This window comes from Dicentrarchus labrax, unplaced genomic scaffold (genome assembly GCF_905237075.1).
Source record: "Dicentrarchus labrax unplaced genomic scaffold, dlabrax2021, whole genome shotgun sequence".
Lineage (NCBI taxonomy): Eukaryota > Metazoa > Chordata > Actinopteri > Moronidae > Dicentrarchus > Dicentrarchus labrax.
This window is the reverse complement of record NW_026136719.1, coordinates 3,622,054-3,640,630: the sequence shown is the minus strand read 5'-3', so window position 1 is coordinate 3,640,630 and position 18,577 is coordinate 3,622,054. Positions and strand designations below refer to the sequence as shown.

The 18,577-nt window shown below is 42.9% G+C and overlaps 1 protein-coding gene across 1 annotated transcript in view; it reads right to left on the bottom strand.

The window, feature by feature from the left end:
- LOC127351354 (SH3 and multiple ankyrin repeat domains protein 2-like) overlaps nt 1–14,786 on the bottom strand; it is a 224,346-nt gene extending 209,560 nt beyond the window's left edge. The window contains exon 1 of the mRNA XM_051378830.1: nt 14,427–14,786. The gene's annotated coding sequence lies outside the window, so the exon portion shown is untranslated. The remainder of the gene's footprint in view (nt 1–14,426) is intronic.
- Between the last annotated feature and the right edge of the window lie 3,791 nt (nt 14,787–18,577).

Here is an 18,577-nt window from a genome sequence, read left to right as displayed (position 1 = left end):
TTGGAGCGAACACGCACCAACAAAGCAGCACTACACCAAACAACAAAACAACATTTGCATGTTTATTCGCTAATTAGTGTAAAAAACCTCTCGCAGTCCTTTTAAATAATGCAGATGTGACAGAATGTCCCGGTTATTAAAGAGCCCGTCCTCTGATCCTTTCCACCAGGGAAGTCACATGGAAATAGAAATCCTGGTGAAACCCTGCTGTGCTTTAACATTTCTTCACTTTGTTTCCTCTCAGTTGAAGGGCAAACAAAGCTGATATGATGCTAAAGGATGTGTGGAGGCTTTACTGGAACTCAACTCTGAGTGTTTCTCAGGTGGCCTTGAGACAATGTTTACTGTCCGAATGCTGCCGCTGTGAACTTGGAAGCTATTTCTCTTTAGTGAGAATGAAATGTAAATATGAGCAAAGAAAAGTGCTTTCAGACTTAAATTTGATTCTCAGAATTAAACTAAATTTAAACCCTCAGACAAACTATATAATAAGACTAGTTTATTTAAAGATTTACATTAACGACACATAAGACTTGTCATTTAAAGTCCAGTTTGTAACATTGAGGAGGCTCTTTTGACCGAAATGTAGTATAATATTATGTATTAGGTATGTTTGGTGATGTTTGATGTAATCACCTGAAAATAAGAATCATTGTGTTTTCGATACCTTAGAATGATGTTTTTATCTTTTCAAAGTTTGTTCACTGTTTACAGTTTATCAGTTGTTCTGATATTGATATGCATTAAATATAATATGAAATATCCATAAAATAACCTGTGTACCATTAGTCAGGGGTCACCAGTTTGCCCAATGAGAGAAAAGGGGAAAAGGGTTTGCAATCAGTCTTACATACGACCCCTTCCTGATATACATCCACCTCACACCCCCAGTCTGAATCACAGACTATCCCTGTTTCCTGTTTCCTGATGTCTTTCTTCTGAATGATGATTCAGTTATTAATGTCACCAACTCTCAGAAGATTTCTGCTTTAAGGTCTGACAGTCGCCACAAAGCCTCCTCATAAACTCCGGATCTCCCAATGGATCCTTCCATCAGTACACATCCTCTCTCTGGAACTTTCTATAGCTGGAATCAACAACTGATTCCCTGTCAGGGCGCTCGAGAAAGTCAAGGTCTTAATGACTGTGACACAAATGTTCATACCATTACCAACATACAGTCTGCATTAGTTTGCTTTGTTTTGTTTTTTGTTTTATATATCATTATATATATATATATATAACGATGCTACAGCAAGGGGGCGCCAGGACGACAGGTCAGCGGGGGGATGCCACCATCACCCCCACAATCAGAGATTGGGTACCAAGTCCCAACAAATAACAACAGCCTCAGTACAAGAGCTGCTGACCTGAGAATGAAGATCATGGCCCAATTAGAAACCTGGAACCCCTGACGAATACCAAAGCTGACTTGTAAAGCACCTTCAGAAGATCTGCTAGTGGATGTGAATGCTGCAATAACAACAATCCCTACGGGAACCATCACTGAGACCAATAAGCTGATAAACAGTACAGCAACAGTAATCCTGCTTGGATACAGGATGGGCTCAAACCATAACAGGCAGCATCCAGCATGGAGAATACGACTAGAGGCCAAGATAAGGGCAACACGGAGAGAAGTTACCCAGCTAGCAGAGCTACAGAAAGGCAACATAGTGAATAAAGGGGCACCCAGGAAATACACCAAGCTCTCCATACCTGAAGCACTTGAAACTGCCAAACAGAGACTAACAGCACTGGCCACCCGGTTGAAGAGATACACCAAGGAGGCAGAGGCCAGGAGAATAAACAAGCTGTTCTCCACTGAACCAGCCAAGGTGTACTCTCAGTGGCAGGGAGGAAATAAATACAGGTCAGACCCACCAAGAGCTGAGGTGGAAGAACACTGGAAGGCCATATGGGAAAAAGAGGCATCACACAACCCAGATGCCCAATGGCTAGTGGACCTAAGAGCAGACCACAGCAACCTCGCAGAACAAGAACTAGTAACCATCTCAATGGCAGACATCCAAGAAAGAGTGTCAAAGATGAAGAGCTGGACAGCACCAGGCCGATATGATCCATGCCTACTGGCTGAAGAAGCTAACAGCACTCCATGAACGCCTAGCAGCATAGATGAACCTCCTGCTAAGGGATGGGTCCCACCCAGAGTGGCTAACCCAGGGCAGGACGGTCCTAATCCTGAAGGACCCTCAGAAGGGACCCTTCCCATCCAACTACCGGCAAATAACCTGTCTCTCCACAACATGGAAGGCCCTGTCAGGCATCATCGCGGCTAAGATGAGTAAGCACGTAGCTCAATACAAGAGCGGGGCTCAGAAGGGAATTGGTAGCAACACCAGAGGAGCCAAGCACCAGCTACTGGTCGATAGAGCAGTCGCCCGAGACTGTACGAGCAGGAAGACCAACCTGTGCACCGCCTGGATCGACTACAAGAAAGCTTACGATTCAATGCCCCACACGTGGATACTGGAATGTCTGGAACTGTATAAGATCAACAGGAACCTAAGGGCCTTCATCCAGAACTCGATGGGAATGTGAAAGACAACCCTAGAAGCCGACTCAAAGCCAATTGCCCAAGTCACCACAAATGCGGCATATACCAAGGAGATACGCTATCACCACTGCTGTTCTGCATAGGCCTGAACCCCCTCAGTCAGATCATCACAAAGAGTGGTTACGGGTACCAATTCCGAAGTGGAGCAACAATTAGCCACCTGCTCTACATGGATGACATCAAGCTGTATGCCAGGAATGGGCGAGAAATCGACTCACTGATCCACACCACCAGGATCTACAGCAACGACATAGGGATGTCATTCGGATTGGACAAGTGTGGCCGGATGGTCTCAAAGAGAGGCAATATGATCAGAACTGAAGGGGTTGACCTACCAAAGGGCAACATAGGTGATATGGAAACCATGAGGAAGCCGCAAGGAAGTCAACCACTCAACCAAATACCTCCAAAGAGTAAGGCAGGTCCTAAGAGGTCAGCTGAATGGCAGGAACAAGATCCAAGCCATCAACATGTACGCACTACCAGTCATCAGATACCCTGCTGGGATCATAAGCTGGCCAAAGGAGGAGATAGAAGCCACAGATATCAAGACAAGAAAGCTCCTAACCATGCACGGAGGGTTTCACCCCAAATCCAGCACCTTGAGACTGTACGCTAAGCGGAAAGAGGGAGGCCGAGGACTACTGAGCATCAAGGTCACTATCCAGGATGAAACATCAAAAATCCAAGAGTACATCAGAAAAATGGCCACAAAGGATGAACTGCTAAGTGAATGTCTCAGGCAACAGAAACCTGAAAAGAGTGCAGAGGAAGAGGAGCAGACAACCTGGAGGGACAAGCCCCTATATGGCACATACCACCGCCAAATTGAAGAAGTGGCTGATATGGAGAAGACCTACCAATGGCTGGAAAAGGCTGGACTCAGAGACAGCACAGAGGCACTGATCATGGCAGCACAAGAACAGGCCCTAGGTTCAAGAGCCATAGAGGCCAAGATCTACAAGAGTAGATCTGACCCAAGGTGCAGACTATGCAAAGATGCCCCTGAGACAGTCCAGCACATAGTAGCAGGGTGTAAGATGACAAACAGGTCCTGGCTAACCAACCAGACATAGTGGTGGTAGACAAGGAGCAGAAGAAGGCGGTGGTGATAGATGTGGCCATACCAGCAGATGCCAACATCAGAAAAAAGGAACACGAAAAGGTTGAAAAGTACCAAGGGTTGAAAGAACAGCTGGAGCAGATGTGGAAGGTCAAGGCGAGCGTGGTCCCCGTGGTAGTAGGAGCACTCGGGGCAGTGACCCCCAAACTGGGGGAGTGGCTCTAACAGATCCCAGGAACAACATCAGAAGCCTCAGTCCAAAAGAGCGCAGTCCCAGGAACAGTTAAGATACTACACAGAACCCTCAAACTCCCAGGCCTCTGGAAGAGGACCCGAGCTTGAGGATGACACAGATACCACCCCAAGAGGGTGAGAGGGAAGTTTTTTTTTATATATACACATATATATTTATTTATTTTTTTTATTTTACCCACATGCCATCTAGGTCAGTGGTTCCCAACCTTTTTCCTTCAGAGACCCCTTTTCTATCATTAATAAACTGACTCACTGACATATTTTATGGATATTTCATATTATATTAAAAACTGTACAATGAACCCAAACAGTGAACTGCAGGAAGTTTGTGTAAAACCAGAGATTTTGATGACTTTTGAGCAGATTATTTCCTGTTTAGGGAACTTTTTATACAATTCTGTCTGTATTATGTATTTTTATCATTGTTTACAATCATACAGACTTATATAATAGGCTTCTTTTTTGAGAAATTCAGTGTTCTCGTCTCCCTGTTCATTGTTCTATAAGACAATTTACCTTTCTTCCCAGAAGTGAACCAAATGCTGAGATATAGGCCGACTGTGTTTTTAAGTTTTCTAGCACGTCTTAAAATCAATATTTGTCAGGTAAGTTGATGAATGCTTGTATAATGCTTGTATATTTATGTTGGAATGACTCATGTTTGAGAGCTTATTATGTAAAGGATGACAATTTCCTGTCAATCTAACCTCCAGAATTGACCAATAAAAACTTGATCACAAAAACAAATTCTTTAAAACTCATAGCCCCAGCTGAGGTAACCCTGATAAACCTCCAGACTTGATAAAGCTCCTCCAGAGGCACAGAAGACACAATGATTTATTCTCCAGTAGTAGTAGAGTAAACGGATCCTCATGAGTAAAAATCGATGGCGTGCTGCTTCAAGCAGTGTGGACACCCACAACCTCCGAACAAAGGACAGCGTGCCCACTACTTACAAATCTCTGCTCTGTCTCTGAGTCCTTTAATCAGTATAAAATCCAAAGAGAAACACAAACACCAGTGTTGTTTGATTGACAGCTCATCCGTCATGCGTGCGGAAACACCAGAGCAACGAGCGCTTCGTCACAAAACACGGAGTCGGTGTAAAAAATGCAGATTACAGACAACTGCGAAACAAAAGCAGCATCTCGAAGCCGCCCAGTGTACTACTGAATCACCAGCTCCTCAGGAGGGCACCAAATGGGCTTCCCAGTAATGGAGCTCATGATATAGTAGGTATCCATGGAGACTGCATAACCATTTAACTGCTTCTGAGCGTTGTGTGTGGAGACGTATTTATAATCAAACTAGGATTTCATGGTTTTGTGACCTTGGTGTCCTGTGTGGCAGCCTGAAGCTTTGTGATTGGTGAATCTGGAGGTAAAAATAGAGCATGCAGGGGAATGCGTCTACAGGCCGGACCTTTCCATTGAGGCTATCGAACGCGTAGAAACATGACGAAAACCCAGCTGGCAGCGAGCATTCACAGTACCAGGAACCACGGGCCCTCAGTGACTTGAGGATGTACATCAATAACTTATAGTGAACAGCTACATTAGAAGCAGATAGGAGGAGGTTAAGAAAGCTCTGCTGACCAAACACACTGCACAATAACAGCTCTGCATATCTCACTGGTTGCATAACTCCACTCAAAAAATGAAAAAGTTATATTAATATAGAAGCTGTACATGCAGGAATGTAAAAAGTTGCAATTATACATCAAATGAACCTGTCAAATGTGTCACCGGGGAGCCTGAAACATGAATATAATGTACATTATTTTATTCAATAATGACAGAGAATGATTACTTTTACTGTACATTACTCATGAATTCCATATATACTTATATATTAGGGCTGTCATATTTCCCCCACACAGAAATTCACAGTAACAATATGATATATTACTGAGGAAAACTGAAGAAAGTTAAACTGTCTGTTTCGCCTCTTTTTTAAATATGAGTGTAAAGAGGAGGAGAGAGAGTCTGTAACTGAACTCTACAGAACAAAATCTAAACCAAAAAAAACACCTCTGTACTTTATCCCCTAGCGTCAGTCTGGCTGTCCAAAACTATGACCTAAAACAGGCTGAAAAACCCTGTAGAGCTGAGTGGAAGTGCAAAATTTGGTGATAATTTTCTGTGTCACATTCACATTACACAGCTTTGATGTGTCCGTATAAAACTATTGATCAGTGCAGCTTAAAAGAAGAGGATTGCACTGAACACAGCTCAAATCCAGCCCCATGCATCAGCCGCCAGCTCATCACAGACTCCATTCCTGTTTTCCTCAAAGGAGTTAAAGCTCAGTGGGTAAAGGCCACCTGCTTTTCAGAGTACAGGTTAAGAAGCTCAGTTCCAAAAGCTGGTATCCATCCTCTGCTGCACAGCGCTACGTCACAAATCCCAGTCTCAGAAGGCAGTGGGCATGCTGGGGATTCCCTGCCAAGACTAAAGATCTGCTTTTTTTTCCCGAGCAGATGCGAGTCGCAGCGGGAGGAGGCCACAGACAGGCAGAGTGAGCGAGGAGGGAGGAGAGGTACAATAAAAGGAGAGGAAGGGAATGGGAGAGAGAAAGTTTGGAAGCACAACAGATTGTCATCCATCGCCTCCCTCCCATCCTATGTCTCTGTACTCTGTATCTCTCTCTCTCTCTCTGTATAAACCCTTCAGGGCTGATGGAGTGATTGGACTCAGATGTCCTCAAGTTTGACTTTGATCATTGCTGATGACAAAATCCAAAGCTGCCTCCCTCTCTGTGTCACACACACATACACACAGACTTCCTAATGCCCCCTCCCTGGGTCCTGAGTCAGGACAGAGATAAATGAGGGGCAGGAAAAGGGCCGTGCACTCTGGAGATTTGAGGACGAATTTGTACCGAGCGAGTTGACAGCAGAACTCAGGTTTTCCATTTTCTGTTCTCCCTGATATTCTTACATTTATCTTTATTATGATGAGGCGTAGGTGGACTTTTCTAGGCACTTCCCATATTTCCCCAGAATGACTCCCCCCGCACCCCGGACAAGAGACCTATTCTCATATGGTTTCATTTCAACCGAGGATTGGCACACAAACCTTTGCCTGAACCTTTCACTCAGAATAACAACGTGTCCTGTTGCTTTGTGCCAAAAGTGCAGGTTTTGGATGAAGCAGAGGACTTTCACACCAGAGATCCTTCATCCTCCCCATGTGGTTACCTCACTTGGGTGAGGAAAGATGGCGTTTTGGTTAAATATTGAACGAAAGCCATGATCATTCCCTAACCTTAAACAAGCACTTTAAAAGGTTTAATCCCAGTTCGAACCCAAAGAGTCACAACGAGAAGAAACAGCTTTAGAACATCACAGGGGTGTGAACTGGTTGTCTCAGCGCCACTCAAGCCGGCTGATGGCGATGCATGAATCTCCAGTGGCTGGTTTTACAACGTGAGGCACATCACCTGTTTCAACAGCCAACTGGCTCATTGCAATGAGTTTTCGATGGACAGAGGAGAAGATCATCTCATGAATTTGTTTGACGCAAGCCTTAAAATTTACCCATGCACCCATGGACGGCTCCCAATTCTCTCACTCTCTTAACTCACTCTCACTATCCTCGTTTTATAATTTGGGATGCTACAAAAAAGTCTGAAATGCCGGCAGTTAGAATAGAAGTACAGAGAGTCGTTGCTATGGAGATGATACACTGTCTCATCCAGCACATTACAAGTATCTGCAAGTTTAAACTCTTCTTGGTCTGAACTGGGCTTACTCCATACTGGCATCATGTCTCCAAGTCCCAGTGCAACTCCGTCCCTCAACATATCGTTTCTAAGACTCAATCAATCAATCTTATGATCTATCTTTCAAACTGACGACCCCTGACCAAATACAGAACAGCTGATAAACTGTACAATGAACCCAAACAGAGAACACAACAACAAACAAAAGTTTGTGTAATACGAGAGATTTGGATGAATTTTGAGCATTTCTTTTAGATTTTTTCCTGTGAAAATTGATCAGAGATGAGTTTTTCTGACATTTCTAGGATTTTTGTTTTGCTCTAATAGTTCTTTAGTTTTCTTCACATAAATGAATAAAATGTTCAGATATCGGCCTACTGTGTATATTTTTAAAGTTTTCTAGTACGCCTTAAAATCAAGAAGGCCTTGCGACCCCCTATGAAGCTTTAGCGACCCCTGGTGACAACCCCTGGTGGCGGCCCCGACCACTGGACTAAGGATTCCATGAAGAACCCTGTTTGGAACCTTTATAAAAGGTTCTACCTGGAACCAAAACTGGTTCTCCTATGAGGGCAAGCAGAAGAACCCTATATGGTGAAGAGTGTGCTGTGGACAGGGGTTGCAGAACAAACAAGCCTAAAACAAGGCCGACCTTAAAAAAGTCAATTTCAGATTGAGTGTATGCTACATTGAGAATATTTTCACAGTTTTACCTTCGCTGTCAGACTGCCTTTTAGTGCCGGTCAATGTATTATGCCATACAAGCACGCAGCATCTCTGTTTGATTTGAGTCTGATCTCACAGTTCTCACAGTCTCATGGTTCTCATACACATCCATCACATCGTCTCCATTTGGCCAGCTGTCCACAGGAGTAAACCTTCATCAGTCACAAACACATCTACAAATGCAAGGTACTGTATCACCTGTATGGCAACCATCAGATCAGACAATATTGTATGATTCACACTATCATGTGCTTCAACTTCCTGTTCTCTTACAATATGGAATCCAGCAGGTTACAGGCTTTTTGCCAAATTACTGGTCTCGTTTTGTCTCCCACTGGTTAACTAAACTGACCAATTTCAGATGCAGAGAGGAAGGAAAAGACAAAATAAAAATGTAAACATCAGGTTTACCATTTGCACAAACTGCTGCTTGAAGCACACCCTCATACGGAAGTGTCAGAAATTGGAAGTAAAGAACAGAAAACAGCTGAGGAATTAGGCCCCTGATCCCTGACCCCATTAAAATTCACCATCAGCACACAAGACCACCATTTCCACATGAGTGAACTGAGTTCAGCTGAGCATGAATCAGCTTCTGCAGTGTCCGGTACACAAACAGAGACTGGGGGAGGAAATGGAAGGCTGTCCAAATTAATATTCCTGGAAAATCTTTTTAGAAGGCAGGAGAGAAGACTGTGGCGTGATGCACGACACACATACTGTAACGCTGACAGGAGGCAGCAGGTGCAGGCTGGAGAACAGTCAGGCATTAATTAAACATCTTTAGGTAAATGAGATGGTCCGCCCACCTATATGCTTACACCTGACATTTACGTAAACTAGCCAGCAGTAAATGCCAATCCGCGGTTGTTCAGGTTGGATGTCACAGATGAGGGAAGCAGCGGCTGGAATTATATGGTTTCATGCCTCAGACAGCCTCTCCGTCCGAATCCAGGGGAATTCTCACTATCATATATTCCAATGTTTTTTCCATTTCCATTTGTTTTCAGTCCACCTTCCTTTAAGTTCTGTGTGAAATTGTTGAGTTCTAAAAGTGCAGGACGGCTCACAGTGATCCATAAAGAAACACTTTGGAACAGCAATCTTTTCTGTCTTTCTATTTCCTTTAAAGTAAAAAAAAGAAGCTTTATTGATGTGGATTTTCTCCCAGAACCAATTCCAAAAAGAGCTCCAATCTCAGAGACGCTGAACTGACCAGTGACAGGAGTTCTGAAATCATCAGTCGATTAATCGGTTGGAAACTTTGGGGCTGTGAAACATGGCGAACACCGTTACATAAAACCAGCTCATTCTCAGGCAACAAAAACAACACAATTCTTATTTTCAGTTGATTATACACTAATGAAAACATACCAATGGATATTTTATTGTTACACACTGGATCTTTAAGTCCTTTCTAATGCCAAACATTAGCTGGTTCCAGCCTCGGAAATGGGGGAATTTACAGTTTTTTCTGGTTAATTATAATTGAGTACTTTGGGGTTTGGGCTGTTAGAGAAAATAAGCAATTTGAAGACATCACCTCAGACTGTTTCATTTTTTGGACTAAACGATTAATGGATCAATTAAAGTGTCATTAACTAAAGTTAGATTAATTGCTAAGGAAAATAATCAATAGCTGCAGCCCATCATTACAAATAACCAAAGAGAAAAAAATAAAGAAAATAAAGGAGGACTTTCTCTCTGCTTTAGTTGCTAAAACTGGGTGGAAAAGTTGAAAAGAACCACTGTGCACTGTAGAACCAATCCAGAGTCTTTATGGTGGTTAAATGAAGAAGTTGTGTGCTTGTAAACACTGCCGTACCATCCATTTTCAATGTTTCATAAAGCTCTCTCCCTGTTATAAAGTGATTCACTCTATCTCCAGTTTGTTTCACTGTGTGTCCTTGAAGTAAGGGCCGTACGTTTGTTAGTTTAACTGCTTTGCATTTAGAAATCCCCAGAAGATTCGTACTACGTAGTAGATATGGTAAAATTTTCTAACAAGCCACCATTAGTCCAACAATCAGCGATTGTAGGAAATTGTCTAATCTAACAATGGCCAAGAAAACAAGAAAACACTGATTTGTCAAAAAATAAGCCTAATAAGTCTGTATGATTGTTAAAAAAATGACAAAATAACACATAATACAGACAGAGAAAAAAAATCTCTAAACAGGAAATAATCTGCTCAAAATTCATTGAATTCACTACACAAACTGTTCACTATTTAGATTCATTGTAGAGCCTTGAATATAATATGAAATATCCCAAAAAATATGTCACGTTTAGTGGGTTTATTACATGATAGAAAAGGGTCCATTTAAGGAAAAAGGTTGGGAACAACTCTTTTACTGAACAAAGACCTTGTTAAGCGATCTTAAAACACACTTCATTCAAACTCGACAGAAACAAAAGAGAGTTACAGGTGAAAATATTCTGGCTCTACGTGCTGTCGCTGCCTCTCTGATGCCCCCGATATCCTTCACTCCTCTACCTGCCTCTCCTGTCCCAGCCTGTCCCTGCTGTGTCCCCATCTTTCCTGGAGTCAGAGGTCCAGAGAGTCCTGGTTGGAACTGTATTCCCAATCATCAAACTAGTAAAAATGTACCCTTAATTCACTACAGTTAGATGTGAAAATACACTGGCTCTACAGCTTATTTTCCTCTCACTCGTTCTTCAGTCTGTCACTGAGCAGCTCTCGTTCAGTCCATTAAATTGACAAAATAAAACGACCAGAAATCGCCCCAAAAACAAACAACCGGCGATGGACTCAATCACCAATAGCCAATATACTCGTCCAGTCTCCCCAACCCTAATCGGTAGGCAGGAGATCTCCGACTGCCTTTTATCATGAGACTAGAAAGGTCCAGACAATCTAACACAAACCTGATGAAACAGAGCCCTCAGACAGAAACCAAAGAGCAATCTCATTTACTTTGTTAAACAACATGTCTCGGTGTGTCACTGTAATAACGGGACTAATCCAAACCTCCAAATATCACTGTGTTTCAGTGACCTACCAAATGATGTTTACAGTCTGACACAAAGCAAACTGACTCAACAAGTGGAGACCTACAGTGGAAACAGGTGCTGAGCTCTAATTGTGGCTGAAATTAAAGAAATGTTCCCAACACAGACACTCGAAAAACAGATGAGTCATTTTACAAACACACCTGTACAGTAAGTCTTATTTTGGGACGACGTAAGCTGTGATCCAACATAATGAACGTTAATAAGAACACAATTTAAGACAGGAACAGTCACACAGTGGTTTTTATGAATGAGTGCAGAGACGTAAGGTGAGGCCTCGCATGCTGTGAGCAAGAGAAGGGAGGGAGAGGTGCAAAAAAACTGATGAAATAATGGGGCAAGCAGATCCAGGAGCCTGTGTGTGTGAGCCTATTTAGCCTAATTCCAATGGATTCGGTCGATGAAGTAAATCCATGCAAATTGTTTGCATCAAGATCGATTTTGGTGCATTTTGACATGCAAATTCCCAATAGATAACCATCCTGACAGTGCTGACCTTTGTGGGAACGTTATACTCTGCTGGAGGATAAACTGCTCCACAACTGAGGCATAGACTGTAGACAGCTATGAGACAGTGACAGTATATAAATAATGGACAGAGCCTCCAGGTCTAGAAAAAATAGAAAAGCTATCGTGGAATATGACCACTTCTGGCTCAAAAAAACGAAGATGGTGACGGCCATAATGCCAAACTCAAGGCTTCAAAAACAGCTGTCCATTAACCAATAGGTGACGTCAATGGTACAAATGGGTCTTTTGAATAAAAAGCTTGTAACAGACGCCAGTATCATCAGAATTCTCTCTCAAGCTCTCTGTTTTTTGATTATTTACACAAATATTTTGTGACCTCGGCATCTCGTTTTGTCGTCAGTTAATCAAAAGTTTCAATTTAGACTGGTGGACTAGTCTAGAAGTTAAACGCTCAGAAAACAGCAAAAATTGAGCACAATTTAAAGACTCTAAACACAAACCGCGCACACATAGTTCCCTCGCTATATCCTGTTACACACGTTTGATGGGGAGCAGTTTGTTACTTTATCAGCATTTAAATGTCAGTAAACGTGTTGGGATGCTACTGAAATGAGCAACATATGGACAATAACTTCCTGTGAAGGATTGTGAAGAAGATGAAGACACTTACTCTCAGGGCTGATTGATCGTTATGGGATAACGTGATATACGCTGCCTTTACGATAAAATGTAATTAGTGCGGGGCGCGGGCTATTGACGTTGGTTGAGTAAAGACACAATTAAACAGCATTGTACGTTAATAAAATATAATAATTTGTTCATTAACTAGTATTTCTAGTGTCGACTAGCGAGATTAGCAACGTGTAACCGACTGGTAGCGCACCTCCCTACCACAAACTAGTTATTTTCTAATATAATAATACTTGTCCGTTAGCAGGTTTACCTCAGAGAGCTTCTACCAAATTCACAAACACAGGTCTTTATACCGAAGGAAGCAGCCATGATGCTGGATATGATGGATGAGGAAATGAGACAACTAACTGTCCACAGGGTTTCTTTGTGTCATCAGAAATGTCAGGATAACTTCCCATAAACGAGCAGCCTTTTTAAGATTTATAGGTTGTAACTACTGACTTTGATAAAAGCATTGCATTTATCTAAAATCTGTCATTTCAGTTTCCCAGTGGACTGTGTCACACATTCCCTTACAAATCATATTAAATAAAGAAAGGTACAAGGTTTGGAGCTCTTGAGTCTGTGTCATTGAGAATACGCCAGAAAGGAGACATTTTGAAGGTAGCAGACAGTGCTTTATAGGTCAGTCATAAGCCTTTAAATAGAACACCTTTTGGGTTGCCAGATTGTGAAAAATCCATTTGGCTGGTGTTTATCCTCCTCCAGCAGGACACTTTATCAGCAGCTCATCTAATCAGGAAGATGACTCCAATGGATCGATCTCGATGGAAAAGTGCTACAGAGTAAGACTGCAAGCAGAGATTATTTAAATATACATTAATGTGCCAATCATTTTAAGAAAGTTAAATCTATAAAATGAAAGAAAATGTTGGAAAATACTGATCACCTGAGTCTCCCTCTGTCCAAACAAATGTCCAAAACCCAAATGTTTTCAGTTAATCAGCAAATTTTCACATTTGGGAAGGAGGAGGCTGCAAATTTTGGAAATGTTTGGAATTGAGAATCAGTATTGTTGCAGATTAATTTTCTCCTCGTCCCCTAATCAATTAATTATTTTAGCTCTGCTGCAGAGCTTCGGAACCAAAATTCATTTATTAACAATTAATTAACAGTTTTCAACTGGCGACAGAAGGAATATTGTAAAACCCCCTTTAGACACGAGTTATTAAGATTTTTAATTACAGATTGCATACGAACTGTAACTGACGGCTTATCACAAAGACAGAAACCTGTGACTAGTTAATGACTATGACTTTTCTGACAACTGTACCAGCAGAATGTATTAGAAACCAAACTTTCTCTGCCATCCCCCCCCCACACACACATATTCTAATCAACCAGCAACAATACAGGGGAACTGAAAGGGAGACCAGTTCATTCAAGAACATTAAAGATTCTCTTTCAAGCTTCTCTTATGAAAATGAAAAGCTTTTTCACAGCGGACATGTTGACCTGTCACAGCAGGAGACCCACAGGTGTGAACACCAACAGTCACTCAGCAGTTAATGATGTTAACACCTGCGAGGAGTCAGAGTCTCCTCTGTGGAAAAGCTTTATCCAACTTTATCTCCAAACATTTCATTTTCCTCCTGGAACTGGGGCCCACTGGTTTCTTATAATGAGATCCATTAGCCGTCCTTAATGACTTCATTAATGACATTAGAGAGATTTTTCAGCACCTGGCAACCAAAAAGCTGCTAATCTATAAAGAAAAGTGGCTTTTACCCATTGATAGAGCCGCTGCTGCGCTTCTTAAACCTCCATACAGATGCATTATTATAAAGTAGTGCCCAGGAAGAACAGCAGTCCAGCCTGGAGGGTTGAAACAGGCATAAAAGTCTCATAAAGTGCAGTGTTAGTACAGGATATACAAGAGGTTACCTTGGACGTCGTCCCTGGTTCCTGTTAAGTCAGACTGGTTTATTCCCTTCCCCTCGCTGTCCTCTTCCTCTGTTCTCGGTGTACCGGCTCCTAACGGCGCTCCATGCCTCCGACTCTCCGGGCGCACCGCGGACCGGCGGAGCAGCTCTGCCTGCCGGGGGAAACTTCCACTCAAAGTGCGGACCTGCGGACGGAAGGAGAGGGGCAGTGACGGGCCGGAGGAGAGCTCCGAGGGAGGGAGAGGAGGAGGAGGAGGAGGAGGAGGAGGAGAGGACCGCTTTAAACCTGATCTCCCGGAGAGAAACCCGACTGCTGCCGCGCTGAAATTCAATATGAGGCGACAGACACTCAGCGCGGCTCCGAGCAGCACATCTCCTGCCTGACACGGAAACAGAGGAGCGAGCTGGCTGGGAGGAGGAGGGGAGGAGGAGGAGAGAGAGGGAGAGAGAGGGAGAGAGAGGAGAGGACAGGAGGGGGGGCGTTTATTATAAGGAGACCATGCAAGCGCCTTCCAAGCAGACAGGTGGATGTGTGCCTGTGGATAGCTTTGTCATTTGTGTCACCCCGGGCCAGAGCAGAAATCTCCCTGGAAGTGCATACTGTTCATTTTAAAATGGAATCTGAGAGTGAAGCTCGACAGTAGGCCTACCTGTTCATTATCTGAGGAAAAAAGACAGTGCTGCAATTTAATAATAAAACATCTTCACCTCTAACCGCAGCCTGATGAAAGCTGGACTCAGGTTTAAAGGTCCAGTGTGACATTATATAGAGACTCTATGGGCATCATAGGTATGTTTTAATTAGTGTTTAATCACCTGAATATGAGAATAGTTGTGTTTTCGTTACCTTAGAATGAGTTTTTATCTACAGAGGGAGTGGGTCCTCTTCTACAGCGGTCGCCATGTTTCTACAGGAGCCCAGAAAGGACAAACCAAACACTGACTCCAGATGGGACCTTTTGTTCAGCAGCCACCTTAGTTTCTCCTTTATGCTTGGAAGAGGAGAGTGAAACAAGGGAGTTGCAATCTCCAACTACATGGCTAGATGCCACTAAATTCTACACACTGGACCTTTAAAGCAGTGGTTCCCAACCTGAGGGATGGGACCCCCACTAGGGGTCATCAAAGCTTCACAGGGGGGTTGCAAGGTTTTCTTTATTTTAAAGGGTGTAAGAAAACTTTTAAAAAAGAAGTCAATTGTCTCATACAACAATAGTTAATCATCAGGGAATTGAATTTGTCAAAAAAGAAGCCTATTAAGTTTGTGTGATTGAAATAATCCATAATACAAACAGAGAATTGAATAAAAAGTTCCCTAAACAGGAAATAATCCGCTCAGAATCCACCCAAATCTCTGGTTTTACACAAACTTCCTGCAGTTACTGAGTTCACTCTTCGGGTTCATTGGACAGTTTTGAATATAATATGAAATATCCATAAAATATGTCACTGAGTCAGTTTATTAATGATAGAAAAGGGTCCCTGAAGGAAAAAGGTTGGGAGTACAGTAGTCAACATGTATCAGCCTCACAGTAAAGTTATCATGATGAATATCTGATTAGTTTCTTCCTGGAACAGAAATCTCTTCACGTTTGAGTTGGGAGGAAGTCGAATATCCATCTTTCTATCTCGACTTCACAGTTCGGTTTGATAATAAAGAATAACTGAAGTTTAATTGATATGAATAAATACCTTGATGGTGATGTAAAGCAGCCACAGCACCAGATGATGGATATCTGTGGTCCTGTTAGGTTATTACTGATCTGTACAAGGGGCTGAGCCGGAGATGATATGAGACAGATTCATCTACCTGCCCTTTGAGCAAATTGTCTGTCTGGCAACTCCCCTCCTCTCTCTCTCACCTTGTCTGTGTGTGTCCCGGAAATGCCAGAGACTAGAGTGCCCCCTGCAAATAAACGGTCATTACCATGACAACCGTGCTGTAAACTGGAATGGGATGATGTTGATCATGGCAACAGTGGCAGGCAGCCAGACCAACAGCCCGGCTCTACCCCAGGGGCAAGTCAATGTGTGAACTCCAGGGTTTGATAAAAGTGTGTGCGCACAAACTGGCTTTTATTTCATATCTACTGACGGCAGCTCGGCACGAAAATACATCCAGTCCCAGAACTGCAGGTAGAAGAGTATGAACTATGACATTTCCCTCTGCACAGCTAGCATTCACACAGAAGCAACAAAGACCCGAGTCCTTTGTTGGGATTGGAACTGTGTGGTTTAGGGACAAAATCCCAAACCACCTGTCCACTTTTCCACCTTCCAGTTCTGCCAAAATATCATTTATGGTTGACTGTACCCTTAAAGGCATTTAACATTTTAATAATATTAACACATATTAGGTTTCTTGTCAAGAGTTATATCATCACCACTCTCCTGCTGTTGTTGAGCATGGAGCTTAAGCTGGGAAGCAGTTAGCTTAGCTTAGCTTAGCTTAGCTTGGTGTAAAGACTGGAAGCAAGATGGGAAACAGCTAGCCTGTCTGTGTTAAGAGACCCCCATCAGCACCTCTACTCTAAAGCTCACTAATTAAAACTGTTGGAGGCAGTTTATTGGCAAAAAATAATTCCATAATAAACTTTCAGACTCCTATAATTCAAGTGGTTGGAGAGAAAACTAGACTAGCACCTCCTCTTGGCTCAATTTTCAGGCAATCAGAACGTGTGCACATCATAAAGTCTAATATCACATAACCAGACCTCCGCACGCTGTGCCAGTGCTGGAGAAAGTGAAATTGAAACCACTGATTCAATGTTCGAAATCCTGCAGAAAATCCTACAATTTGTGATACATTTCCAATACTCCCTTTGTCTACAAGTGTGTTTCGTATAAGACACGCGTGAACAAATTCCAGCTCGACACGGAGCTTCGCCTCATTATGGTCAATGCCATGGCACTCGCATTGACGAGCAGCATAGAGGCATGATGACAAACAGTGGGGAATAACCTTTGAGGGAAGACAGTGTATGCATGTGTGGTGTATTAGTCGTGTGGTTGTCGCTGAGCATGCTATTAGAGGTCGGTGTGACAGTCCAATAATACGCCACCTCCTTCCCGCAGAAGTCTCCACTTTTTGTTGCCTTTGTGTTGCCGAGGCAGTCGATCATCCTGCTGTTAGACGGCACCGCAGCCTGGGGCACTCTGCCCCGGGGGCCCCGGAGCATTGGAGGCGTGAGATGATGAGTCGCTGTTGCGTCATGGGGAGGCTCACCCGTGGAGCGCGAGCCTAAACGAGGGCAATCAACTCCTTCTGCTGCCGTTCAACTTGTGGCTTTGATGACGGGCTTAGGAGAGTGATAGGAGCAGCAGAGAGACAGGCAGAAGGTTTTGCATTATGTTTGTTCACCCCAGCTTTAATACTTCTTTTTTTAAATCTGTGTGCCATGAAATTTGGCATTCATGTTTTACTCAGGATTAAATAAAAACTTTCATTGAGCGCCATCATAAGGTCCAATACTTTGGTTCATGACTGTAGGGCCTACAGTGGGAACTGGAGGTGAGCGAACTTTGTAAACACAAGCTAACTTCAGGTGAAACTGTTAACGTCTCCCTCGGGTCATCAGTCGGTCTTGGAAGTCGAATGGTAGCAGCACATGCTACATAACCGCAACATCACCAGTTTGATTCCAGCTGGGGACCCTTTATTGGATGTTACACCCCTACCTCTATCCAAAGATTGCCTGTGTTTCTCTTTATTGTCATACTCCAATAAATACGTCCAATAAAGGTGAAAATGTCCAAAGTAATATCTATTGTCTCTATTGTACGACTCAGTATGAACAGTCGTTGCACCCAAATCATAGTCATTAGTTTCTCAACAGTCGTAATGTGTGTCCCCACATTAAGTATAGTATTAGTACTACTTGACTTAACCGCAGCCTTTGATACAGTAGATCACTCCATTCTTTTGAGTAGACTCCATAGTGTGGTTGGCCTCTCCGTTATTTATTTTTAGTTGGTTTAAATCTTATCTTAATGACTGAGAACTTTTTGTAATAATTAATGAATGTTCATCTAAAAGCTATAAAATGAATTGTGGTGTTCCTCAGGGTTCAATTTTAGGTCCTACCCTTTTTGAGCTTTATATGCTGCCACTGGGAAACGTCATCAGGAGGCACAGCATCAGTTTCCATAGCT